We start from the raw sequence: 11,357 nt of genomic DNA on the forward strand, positions 1-11,357 counted from the left end.
CCCAGGGGACTCGGGTGCAGAGTGTGCACTCTCACGCGGGATGCGGGACAAAGTCTATGGAAGCTAGTAAAGTTAAAGTTAGTGTTCACGGGCGAACCCGACCTGGTAGGGAGAAAACGACAGTGGATCCTGACCCTTGGATAGTGAGGCTATGCTGGGGCACCGAAATGCCGAAGTTACCTAGCCCAGGGGCTGCAGCTGCATAGGTCTCAAAAGACGTCGGGAATCCTCGTTGCCGGACCAGGAGCCTGGAAGAAAGATGCTGGCAGGCGACCAGTGAAGAGAGTTCGAGTTGATCCAAGCCTGGATCTTGAAGATGGATGACACCTGAAAGCAGAGGGGACCAAGTTCGTGACTACTAGCCAGTAGTCAGTGGGCACCAGGAGGGCACCGGATGGTAGTCACCTCGACTAGGTGAGTGGGCGACGCTGGCTCTCCAGATCTCACGGACCAGGAGGCGTTGTCGGCGACCAGGATGGAGAGGCGAGCTGTCCCACGATGGATGAAGCTGTCAGCGTCGAAGTTACCCAGGATTGGGCAACAAGCCTTGGCTAATTCAAGCCCACGCGTGGACTAAAAATGGCGTCTTGAGTGGACCAGGAGGGTCCGGGGTGCTCCTCTTCTGGAAGGGAGCAAGAGCCAGTCTGGGGCAACCAGACCAGCAGCAGTGATGTCGTCGGGCGTCGTTCAGAAGGCCACAAGCCAGCGGGCTAGTAGCCAAACAACGCGGTGAGCAGCAAAAAGCAGAAGGGCCCCACGCCGATCGTGGAGATGCTGGGGGGCTGCTCTTCGGTGCTGGAGCTGCTCAGGGTTGGGGCTTCTCGGACCCCAAAGCACTCACCAGGAAATTACTCGGCGGGCTTGCTGTGCAGAAGTCGTGCAGTCTTGGCAAAAGTCGGTCCCTTGAGGTCTCGTCGCACTCACGGTTCTCAGCTTGGCTGTAGAGGTGAGTAGAGGTCGGAGGTGCCAGGGAAGCCGGGTCTTGTCGAGCTGGGCAGTCGGATTCCGGAGGAAGGACGTGCAGCAGACCGCAGTGTTCTTGATGGTGCCTGCGGATGCAGGGTGACTACTCCTTAGTCACAAGGGAGAATCTTGAAGAAGGAAATCTTGAAGTCCTTTCGTAGAAAGTCGTGTCTTGATTCCAAAGATGATCTAATTTGGAAGGGGGCCTGCTCCTACCTTTATCTGGGAAAAGGGGGCTGGCACGCGACTAAGTCCTGCCCTATGGGTGGGACCATGAGGGGGGTGGTTACACCCACTTCCTTGGCAGGCTTTTCCCCAGCTCAGGGTCTGGAGTGTCCCTGGAACTGGTTCAAGCCGGCCCATGCATAGTGAGCACCGGGGTGCCACTTGCAGTCACCTTCCTCTGAAGCCCTGCCTACCTAGGATACACAAAATCCTGTCTGGGACGGTGCTGGCACCGCCCCTGGCAGGAAACCCTTTGTCCTTATCTCCTGCTCTGGGAGGACTCCCAGCAGCAGGAGGGCAGACTTGTGTCTCGGTGGCAGCATCCATTTTGTGGAGCTGAGGCTCTGTTTGACTTTAACCGGGGTTAGGGGTTACATACATGCCGTGTCCCTCTAGAAGGGTGGAATGCTAACCCCGTCGCCAGAATTGGCGAGGGGTTAGTATTCCAATTCGTATGACACCTTACTCGACATGTTTTGATAAAGCGATACCAGAGTTGGCATATAACCGCGAGGATTATAATGCACTTAAGAGTATATGGTATGCGATATCATGGAAACGGCTAAGGGATAGATCCCGAAAGCCGCAGACAGGCTCAGCTCATGCCAGAGCACCATCTCACACGATTCCAAGCACTCTGCCTTCAGGATTGTTAAGGCCTGCCATAGGAGTGACTGATAGGAGATCTGTGTGTCCATTTTAGGGTTAGATATAGGTATACTATATCTAAAGCAAAGGGTGAGTACACCACCTTGCCCCAGCTGTCGTGCAGCCAGTTGTGTCAGTTTAGTTAGTCAGTCCAGGGGTGGCACAATACATGCTTCAGCCCCTGGGAGACTTCTGGGTGCACCTCAGCCCTGGGTACAGGGACTTGGAGAGGGCCCAGTGCCAATTTAGTACCGGAGTACAATTTGGATAGAGAGAACAGCTAGGCTGTGGGTCTGATTAGCAGGCCCACAGCCAGGGAAAGTCGTAAACCAGTGCAGCAAAAAGCAAAAATCTGGGTGATCATAGGATTGCAGACCCTACTCTCCTACAGAGCACACAACAGAAATATAAGAACAAGATTCAAGTCCCACTGAGGCATCACAAACGGAACAGGCGGGAACATGTGTGTGATGCCCTTCAGAAAACGATTTACAATAGGGGACTTGAACAAAGAAGGTTGATCAGGCAGCCTTAGAAAGGCTGAAAGGGAAGAAAGGTAGCCCTTGATAGTGCCCAGCGCAGAGCCCTGCTGGGCAAGAGAAAGAAGGAAGAGAAGAACCTCAGAAAGAGGGGCAGAAAGCGGATCCACAGCCTTTGCTGTGCACCATGCCACAAATTTATTCCACCTGCAGGCGTATACCGATTTTGTGGAGGGTCGCCTGGCTGCCAGAATGACATTACAGACTTTAGGAGGCAAGTCAAATGGCCTCAACTGTCGCCGCTCAATCTCCAAGCATGGAGGTGGGGACTGGACAGGTTCGGGTGGAGGACTGTCTCCTGCTGCTGCGACAGAAGGTACTCCTGAAGAGGCAGACGAACCGGGGGATCGACTGACATACTGAGTAGCTCGGGATACCAGTACCTTCGTGCCCAGTCCGGAGCCACAAGGATGACTTGGGCCCGGTCGCGCTTGATCTTCTTCAGCACTCTGGGCAGAAGTGGTATAGGCGGAAAGGCGTACAACAGACCGCAACTCCACTCGCGACGAAAAGCGTCTCCGAGCGAGTGCCGCCTTGGAAATTCCAACACGTAGAACTGATGACATTGCGCGTTCTCTTCGGTGGCGAATAGATCCAACCAAGGCTCCCCCCACTGCTGAAAGAGGCCTTGCGCCACGTCCAAGTTCAGACACCATTCGTGATCCATCATGCACCGACGGCTGAGTTCGTCCGTCCTGGCGTTCAGAGAACCTGCCAGGTGTTGAACCACCAGGGTCACGCCCTGATGTTCCAGCCACTGCCAGAGGCGCAAAGCCTCCTGGCAAAGGGTCCACGACCCCACCCCGCCCTGTTTGTTCCAGTACCACATGGCGGTGGTGTTGTCCGTGAACACCTGCACTACACTCCCCCGGACGGAGGGGAGGAATGCTTTCAGCGCTAGACGAATCGCCCGCAGCTCCAAAAGTTTGATATGGAGCCGGGACTCCACCGGAGACCAGAGGCCTCTAATCTCTGCCTCTCCCATGTGGTCTCCCCAGCCCTGGAGGGACGCGTCCGTCACAACTACGTGCTCCGGCTGGGGGTTGCCCTGATGCTGGGCCCACTGAAACTTCAGGTCCCACTACAGAGCCCGCATCCGCCACCGGGCATGAGGCACCAGAAGGATGCAGGAGGCCATCAGCCCCAGAAGCCGCAGCGTCAACCTGACGGAGACCCGGGATAAAGGCTGAAAGATCGGAATCAGAGCTTGAATATCCTGAACCCGCTGTTCGGGTGAATAAACCCGAAACTGCGCCGAGTCGAGAACCGCTCCGATGAAGAGGAGCTTCTGAGAGGGGCACAGGTGTGACTTCGGCACATTGATGGAGAACCCCAGCTGGTGCAGGAGGTCTGCCGTCGTCTGCAGGTGGCTGACGACTGTCTGGGGCGAGCCCGCCTTCAACAACCAGTCGTAGAGGTAGGGGAAGACTGAAACCCCTAACCTGCGCAGATGAGCTGCGACCACCGCCATCACCTTTGTGAACACCCGTGGGGAGCTGGTAACGCCGAAGGGGAGCACGGTAAACTGAAAGTGCTCGTTGCCAACCGTGAACCGTAGGTAGCGCCGGTGGGCCGGCAGGACGGGGATGTGGAAATAAGAGTCCTGCAAGTCCAACGATACCATCCAGTCTTCTGGGTCCAGGGCAGCTAGGACCTGAGCTAGTGTCAGCATTTTGAACTTCTCCTTCCGGAGGAAGCCGTTGACGTTCCGTAGGTCCAAGATAGGGCGTAGGCCCCCTTTGCCCTTCTTGGGTACCAGAAAGTAGTGGGAGTAACAACCACACCCTACTTCTGGCCCAGGAACGTGCTCGATGGCCCCCTTGGCCAAGAGGGCCGTAACTTCCTCCTGCAGAAGTCGCAAATGATCCCCCGATACGCGGTGGTATTGCGGTGGAATGGCTGGAGGAGTCGCCTCGAAGGGGAGGGAGTAGCCCCTTCGGACGATTTGCAGCACCCACCTGTCCGATGTGACAGTGCGCCAGTGGAGGAGGTGATGGCGAACCCTGCCTCCCACTGGCGTCACATGGGCCTGAAAGCACAGACTAGGAGGGTTTTGAGGCGGATGCTGCGAGGGAGGGTGTGGACTGGCTTTGCCGTTGTCCCCGACCGCCTCCACTGCAGTTTCCACGGCGTTGGATGTTAGTCTGCAGGGCGTGGCTGGCAGTACGTGTGGGGCCGCCCCTTCTGTGGCTACGAAAGGAGCGCAAGGCACCAGTTTGCTGGCGCGGGGCCGAGAGGCCCAAGGACCTAGCCGTAGCCCTGGAGTCCTTAAAGCGCTCAAGCACATGGTCTGCCTTGTCGCAAAAAAGGCGACGGCCATCAAACGGCATGTCCATGAGTGTATTCTGGACATCGGCCGAGAAGTTGGCACACGGACTCCACCAGGAGTGGCGATGAATCGCCACCATCGTTGCCATCGCTCTGCCCAGTGAGTCGGTGGTATCCAGCCCACACCAGATAGAATACCGCGCTGCATCTCGGCCCTCCACAAGGGCTTGGCCGAGTTTAGCCCGTACCTCCAACGGGCATTCTGGCAGCACGTCCGTGACCGTATCCCACAGAGAGTGGGTGTAGCTGCCCAAGAGGCATGCGGTGTTGGAAGACAGCAGTCCCAGACTCAGGGAGGAGAATACCCTTTTGCCGTATTGCTCATACCTCTTGGATTCCCTGTCAGGCGGAGCCGACGAGAATGCGGTCTGGGAATTGGAGGCCTGGATCACCAGGCTCTCAGGGGTGGGGTGGGTGGACAGGAAACAAGGGTCGCCCGGGGCCGGGCGGTGGCGTCTGGCCACGTTCCTATCTACAGGCGAACCTGTAGCGGGCCTGGACCAAGTGCCCAAAAGAACGTCGGTCAAGGCCTCATTAAACGGCAGCAGAGGCTCAGTCGAGCTTGACTGCGGTTTGAGGACCTCAGTGAGGAGGTTAGTCCTCACGGCCGCGACGGGGAGTTCAAGGCGCAAGGCCTTGGCCGCCCGCGTCAGCACCACACTGTAGGTTGCCCCCTCCTCCGTAGCCACGGTAGGAGGTGAGACAAAACCAGTGTCTGGCGAGGTGTCCAGACCACTGGCGTCCCCAAGTCAACCTGTCTAGTCCTCCTGGGACTGACACTCCTCTGTCAGAGGGTCCTCAGACCCTCCCAAATACTCCTCATCACCCATCTCCTGGTACTCAGGGGTGTCAAATGATGGGGCCGGCTCATGGAAGATGAACTCTCCAAACGGCGTAGAGAGCGGCGCCAGAACCGGATCGAGGGAGGCATCGGGGACGACGACGTCCGAAGACAGCGCCTGAGGTGACACCTGAGGGACCGGCGTCGATGAGGTCGTCAGGTCAACCGACGACGACCCGGATCCAGAAGCGGATCCAGTGGGGCACTGCGGCGCCGGGGCATAAGCACCCGACGGCATCGGGCCGAAGCCCCCGACCCGCTAGGGCCCCCAGACGGGTCCGCTGGGCCCGAAGGCACCGCGGAGACCGTTGGATGGGTGAGGGACCTCATGGCCATGAGGAACCGCTCGATCTCCTCCGGCGTCGCGAGTGGCCCAGGGACCGGAGGGTGTGGGGCTGGACGCGACGCCCGCGACTCCGACTGAGCCGCGTGGGCGGTGTCGCCCGAACCCCCGGCCGCGTCGCGCGAACGTCGGGGGGGAGTCGGAAGAGCGATGACGTCTCTTCGACTACTTGTGCTTACCTGACTTCGACCCTGAGGAGTGATGTCGACTCCCGGAGCTATGGTGGCTCCGCTCCCGCGACCGGTCCCTCGACCTCCGTCCGGACCGGGACCTCTCACGGCACGGGGCCGACTGCTGGAGCTCGAGTCGCTTGCGGGACCGCTCCCGCCTAACCTTCGAGGTCAGGGCCCGACAGTCAGAGCAGGTTTTGTCGTCACGATAGACGCCGAGACAGTGGAGACACAGACGGTGAGGGTCCGTGACCAACATAAGTCGGTCGCAATCCACACAAGGCTTAAAACCTGGCATCCCTACCGGCACCGTTCGGAGTCGAAGACTCGAAGGAAAGATCACAAAGGATCGTAAAAAGTTTTAGTCAAAAAATTACTAAGGTACCACTTTTTCCGGATCTGCGCTGCTGGCGCGGAAAAAAGAAGAACGGATGTCCGCACGCGGAGGCGGCGTCCAAGTACTCCGACGACGTCATCACGGCGCCCACGACGGACACGGAGCCGCAGACGACGCCTACCGACGCGCAAGGGTACTGCTACGCAAACATTTCCGGATCCAGTCTGACGCCTGGGGATATTCTAAGGTAAGGAATCTATCACTAACGTGTCTCTTTCAGATGAGTGCAACAATTGTGAGAAGTTGGCCTGATCTATGATGCTCACTAGTTCTAGTGATCACCTTGTATCAGTCCAAACAACCCTTATGGTGCTTGGTTGTAAGTCAACCTTATAGACCAGCTTTCCTAATGGTAGCATGGACAAAGCAGTCTTAGGCTAAACTCTTTTGGCATGTGAAGCCAGCTGCTTTACCACAATATAACCCCTTGAATACTAGATGAAAGGACACCACACAGGTTTTTATGAAAATAAACAGTATATGTATTAATAACAAACACCTCTAAACTCTTTATGAGATCATAGGGCTAAGCACATGACAATCTCTTAGGAAAAATACGATAAGTTGCACAAAATTACAATGGTGCCCTAGGGGCACGGCAAACCATATACTAAGTAAATGGTATAAGGAAATCGATAGAAGGAATGGAGCTGTCCAGAGGCTGTAGGATCGCTGGGACTACACTATCCTAACAGGAGGCCCACGGAACGCGTGTGCAGAGTGTGAACTCACACGCGAGATGCGTAACGTCTATGGACAGTACAGTTCACGAAAAAGGTGAGTACGGACAATCATGACTGGTTAGGACTAAAACGACTGTGGGACTGGACACTAGGAGAGTCATTCTACCCTTGAGCACCGAAATGCTCTTGTTACCTCACCCACGGGCTGCGGGTGCATAGGTGCAAAGTCGTGTCGGGTTCCGGCGTTGAAGTCTATGGAGCCTGGAGGAAAAGATGCTGCAGGCGACCAGGAGGAAGATGTCCAGTGTGATCCAAGGGTGGATCAGAGATCCTGAAGACCTGAAAGCAGAGGGGACAATGTTCACAGTCACTAGCCAGTGACTGGAGTGGAACCAGGAAGGAACCGGATGTCTTCGTCGCGATCAAGTGAAGAGTGGACGCTTGACTCTGCAGCCACGTGGACCAGGAGGTGTCTTGGACGACCAGGATGGAGGCACGAGCTGTCCCACGCAGGCTCTCGCTGTCGGCGGTGTCGGATTCGGGATTGGAGTCAACAGGCCTTGGCAAAGGCAACCCACGCGGTGAAGGGAAAAGACTAGGAGAGTCCGGGGTGCCCCTCTTTTGGAAGGGAGCAAGGGCCAGTCTGGAGCAACCAGACCAGCAGTAAAGATTTCAAGGTTCTGCGTCTAGGAGGCCACTAGCCAGCCGGCAAGTGACCAGACAACGCGTCGAGCAGCAAACAAGCAGAAGGGCCCCACGCAGATCTCATGGAAGCTGGAGGGCTGATCTTCGGTGCAGGGGCTGGGGCTTCTCAATCCCCAAAGCACTTGGTCGAGTTTACCTCAGGAGTCGTGCTGGAAGCGAAGTGCAGATTCTTTCAAGATGGCCGGTCCCACATGTCTCGTCGCACCCACGGGTCTCAGCTGTGCTGCAGATGTGAGTTGAGGTCGGAGAGGTCTGGGAATCCGGGTCTCGTTGGGCTCTGAAGTCTGGATCCTCGAGGGTAGACGACAAAGTGAAGCCGCTGGACGCTTGGTGGTGCCTGCAGTTGCAGGGTGGACACTCCTTGCCCACAAGGGAGATTTCTTCAGTCTTCTATGGAGCAGAACGTCGAAGTCCAGAGTTTCTTCTTGTAGAGTAGTTCAGGATTAATCTAATTTGGAATGGGACCAGCTCCTACCTTTATCCTGCTAAAGGGGGCTGCACTACTGACTAGGTCCCTCCACTGGGTGGGACCAGGAAGGGGGGTGGGTACACCCCCTATCCTTTGTCCGGTTTCGCACCAGAGCTGGGGCTGGAGTGCCCCAGCAACCGGTTTGAACCGGTGTATGCACAGGGTACCTTGTGTGCCCCAGGCATGTCTCATTCCTTTCAGGCCTCCCTACCTCAATACACAAAATCCTGTCTGTGGTGGTGCTAGCACCTCCCAAGGCAGGAAACCCTTTGTCCAAGCCTCCCTCGCTGGAAGGACTCCCAGCAGCAGGAGGTCAGACTTGTGTCTGAGGTGGCAGCATCCATTTTGTGATGCCAAGGCTCGAGTTAACTTTAACCGGGGTTTATAGTTACATACATGTCGTGCCCCTCTAGAAGGGTGGAATGCTACCCCCGTCGCCAGAATTGGTGAGGGGGTAGTATTCCAATTCGTATGACACCTTACTCGACATGTTTTGATAATTATACCAGAGTTCGCATTTAACTGCGATGTTGATAATGCACTTAAGAGTATATGGTATAGCGTTATCATGGAACAGCTATTAGGACTTGGTTCCGCAAGCTTCAAACTGGCTCAGCTCATGCCAGAGCACCATCTCACATAAGAACAATAGTTACTTACCTGTAATCTGTGGTTCTCCAGTATTGGTGTCTTTCATAGATTCACATGCCTGAATCATTCCCCATCGTCGGAGTGGGAGTCCCACGGTACATAAAAAAGCAATAATATGCCATAAATATGTAGTAATACTAATAGAAACTGAACCAGGAAGTAAAGCAGCCAATGCTACAGTAGGCAAAAACTTCCACCTCTATGACTCTCATAGTCATTATGTATAGTCCAAACTACAGCCAATCAGGCGCCAGCACCCACCAGAATGTTCTCCCCAGAGGCTCAGGCTCTCAGATTTTCTCGCAAGGAGTGAAGGTAAACCATAATAGCCTAAAAAGCCTCTGAGGGGAGGTGGGCGGGTTGCATGTGAATCTATGAAAGACACCAATACTGGAGAACCACAGATTACAGGTAAGTAACTATTGTTCTTCTCCAGTATTAGGGGTGTCTTTCATAGATTCACATGCCTGAATCAGAGTAGCTAGCAGTACATATCCTTGCTGAACAGACGCCCATAACATCAATATTGTCAGTTAGTAATGCAAATAACAATGCAAAGTGAAAATACACATATAGCATAAAGCATAACATGGAAATATGTGAAAACATAACACAAGAAGTGTCTGACAGCAGAAAAACAAGGAGGTGGGAAAACAGAGGCTCACCTTAATGAAACAGATTCCGTAGAACAGCTCGACCCACAGAAGTATCAGCCTCGCTGATTGACTCTAGACAATAATGTCTGGTAAAGGTATGGCGACTAGCCCAAGTAGCCGCTTTGCAGATCTGCTGAAGAGGGACTCCAGCAAATAAGGCCGTAGATGAGGAGACCGCTCTTGTAGAGTGCGCTCGGGCGCAGATGGTAAAGGTCTCCCAGCCTGTGTATGGCAAAAGGCAATGGCAGCAGATATCCATCTTGCAATAGTCTGTTTTGAAACTGCCTGCCCCTTACGAATAGCACCGTAGGTAATGAACAACTGGTCAGAAGTGCGTACAGTAGATGTTCTTTGTAGATAGAATTTAAGACATCTTTTAATGTCAAGCGAGTGTAAAGCTCTTTCCGCAGGTGTTTGCAGGTCTGGAAAGAACGACTTAAGAACAATAGGTTCGTTCAGATGGAAATCCGAAGGTACTTTCGGAATGTATTTAGGATTTGTGCGAAGTATCACAGAATCACTTGTGAATTGCAGGAAGGGATGATGCACTGTGAAAGCTTGGATATCACTAACTCTCCTGGCGGATGTTAAGGCTAAGAGTAGTGATACTTTCCACGAAAGATACTTCATGTCGGCTTTATGGATGGGCTCGAATGGGTGACGCATGAGTTGACCCAGGACCACATTCAGATGCCACGAAGGAGGCGGACGGCGTACAGGAGGGAACATTCTAAAGAGGCCTCTAAAGAACTGTTGGATAATTCTTGCTGAGTACAGAGAATTGGACCCATCCTGTCGATATCTGGATATCGCAGCCAGAAACACCTTTAGAGTAGCATGTGACAGACCTGTTCGTGCTAACTGCAAGAAAAAAGGAAGAATTTCCTCAGGTTTAGCTAAAAAAGGGTGAACCCCTGCTGAACGGCACCAGATACAGAAGCGTTTCCATTTCAGACTGTACGTCTTGATGGTAGCGGGCGCTCTAGCCTTGGCCAGCACCTCTTTACAGTCTTCCAGGATGTTCAGGTGTGCGAACTCATGGTGTTCAGGAGCCAGGCCGCTAATCTCAGCGATGCTGGGTCCGGATGGAAGACTTGACCTTCCTGAATGCTGAGCAAGTTCGGGATTGGTTGTAACTGAATTGGTTTGCTCTCCGACAGGAGGAGGAGTTCTGTAAACCAATACTGGCGCGGCCACCTGGGCGCAATCAGGATGAGTCGGCAAGGTTCCTTCTTCATCTTCCGCAGAACCTTGGGGACTAGAGGAATCGGTGGGAAAGCGTACGCAAATGTCAGAGACCAATTGATGGAGAACGCGTTCCCCAGAGAATACTTGTGGGGTGCTAGCTCGCGAAGCTCTGGCATTTGCTGTTGGTACTTGTCGCAAATAGATCTAGGTCTGGCCAACCCCATTGGTGAAATATGTGTTCCACTGTCTCCTCCTGGTGAAGCTCCCATTCGTGGGTGGTGATCGTTGTTCTGCTGAGTGCGTCCGCTAGGACGTTTTCTGTCCCCGGAACATGCACTGCTTGCAAATGTACATTGTGGTGAAGAGCCCATGTCCATAATTCCTGCGCCTCTTGAGACAGGAGTAGCGATCGAGTTCCCCCCTGCTTGTTGACGTAGTGCATACTTGTGGTGTTGTCTGTACGTATCAACACATTGGTGTCCTGAATGATGGCACAAAACGCCTTGAGTGCCAGAAAAATGGCTCTGAGTTCTAAACGGTTGATGTGCCAC

The sequence above is a fragment of the Lissotriton helveticus genome, chromosome 11 (genome assembly GCF_964261635.1).
Source record: "Lissotriton helveticus chromosome 11, aLisHel1.1, whole genome shotgun sequence".
NCBI classification, from domain to species: Eukaryota; Metazoa; Chordata; class Amphibia; order Caudata; family Salamandridae; genus Lissotriton; species Lissotriton helveticus.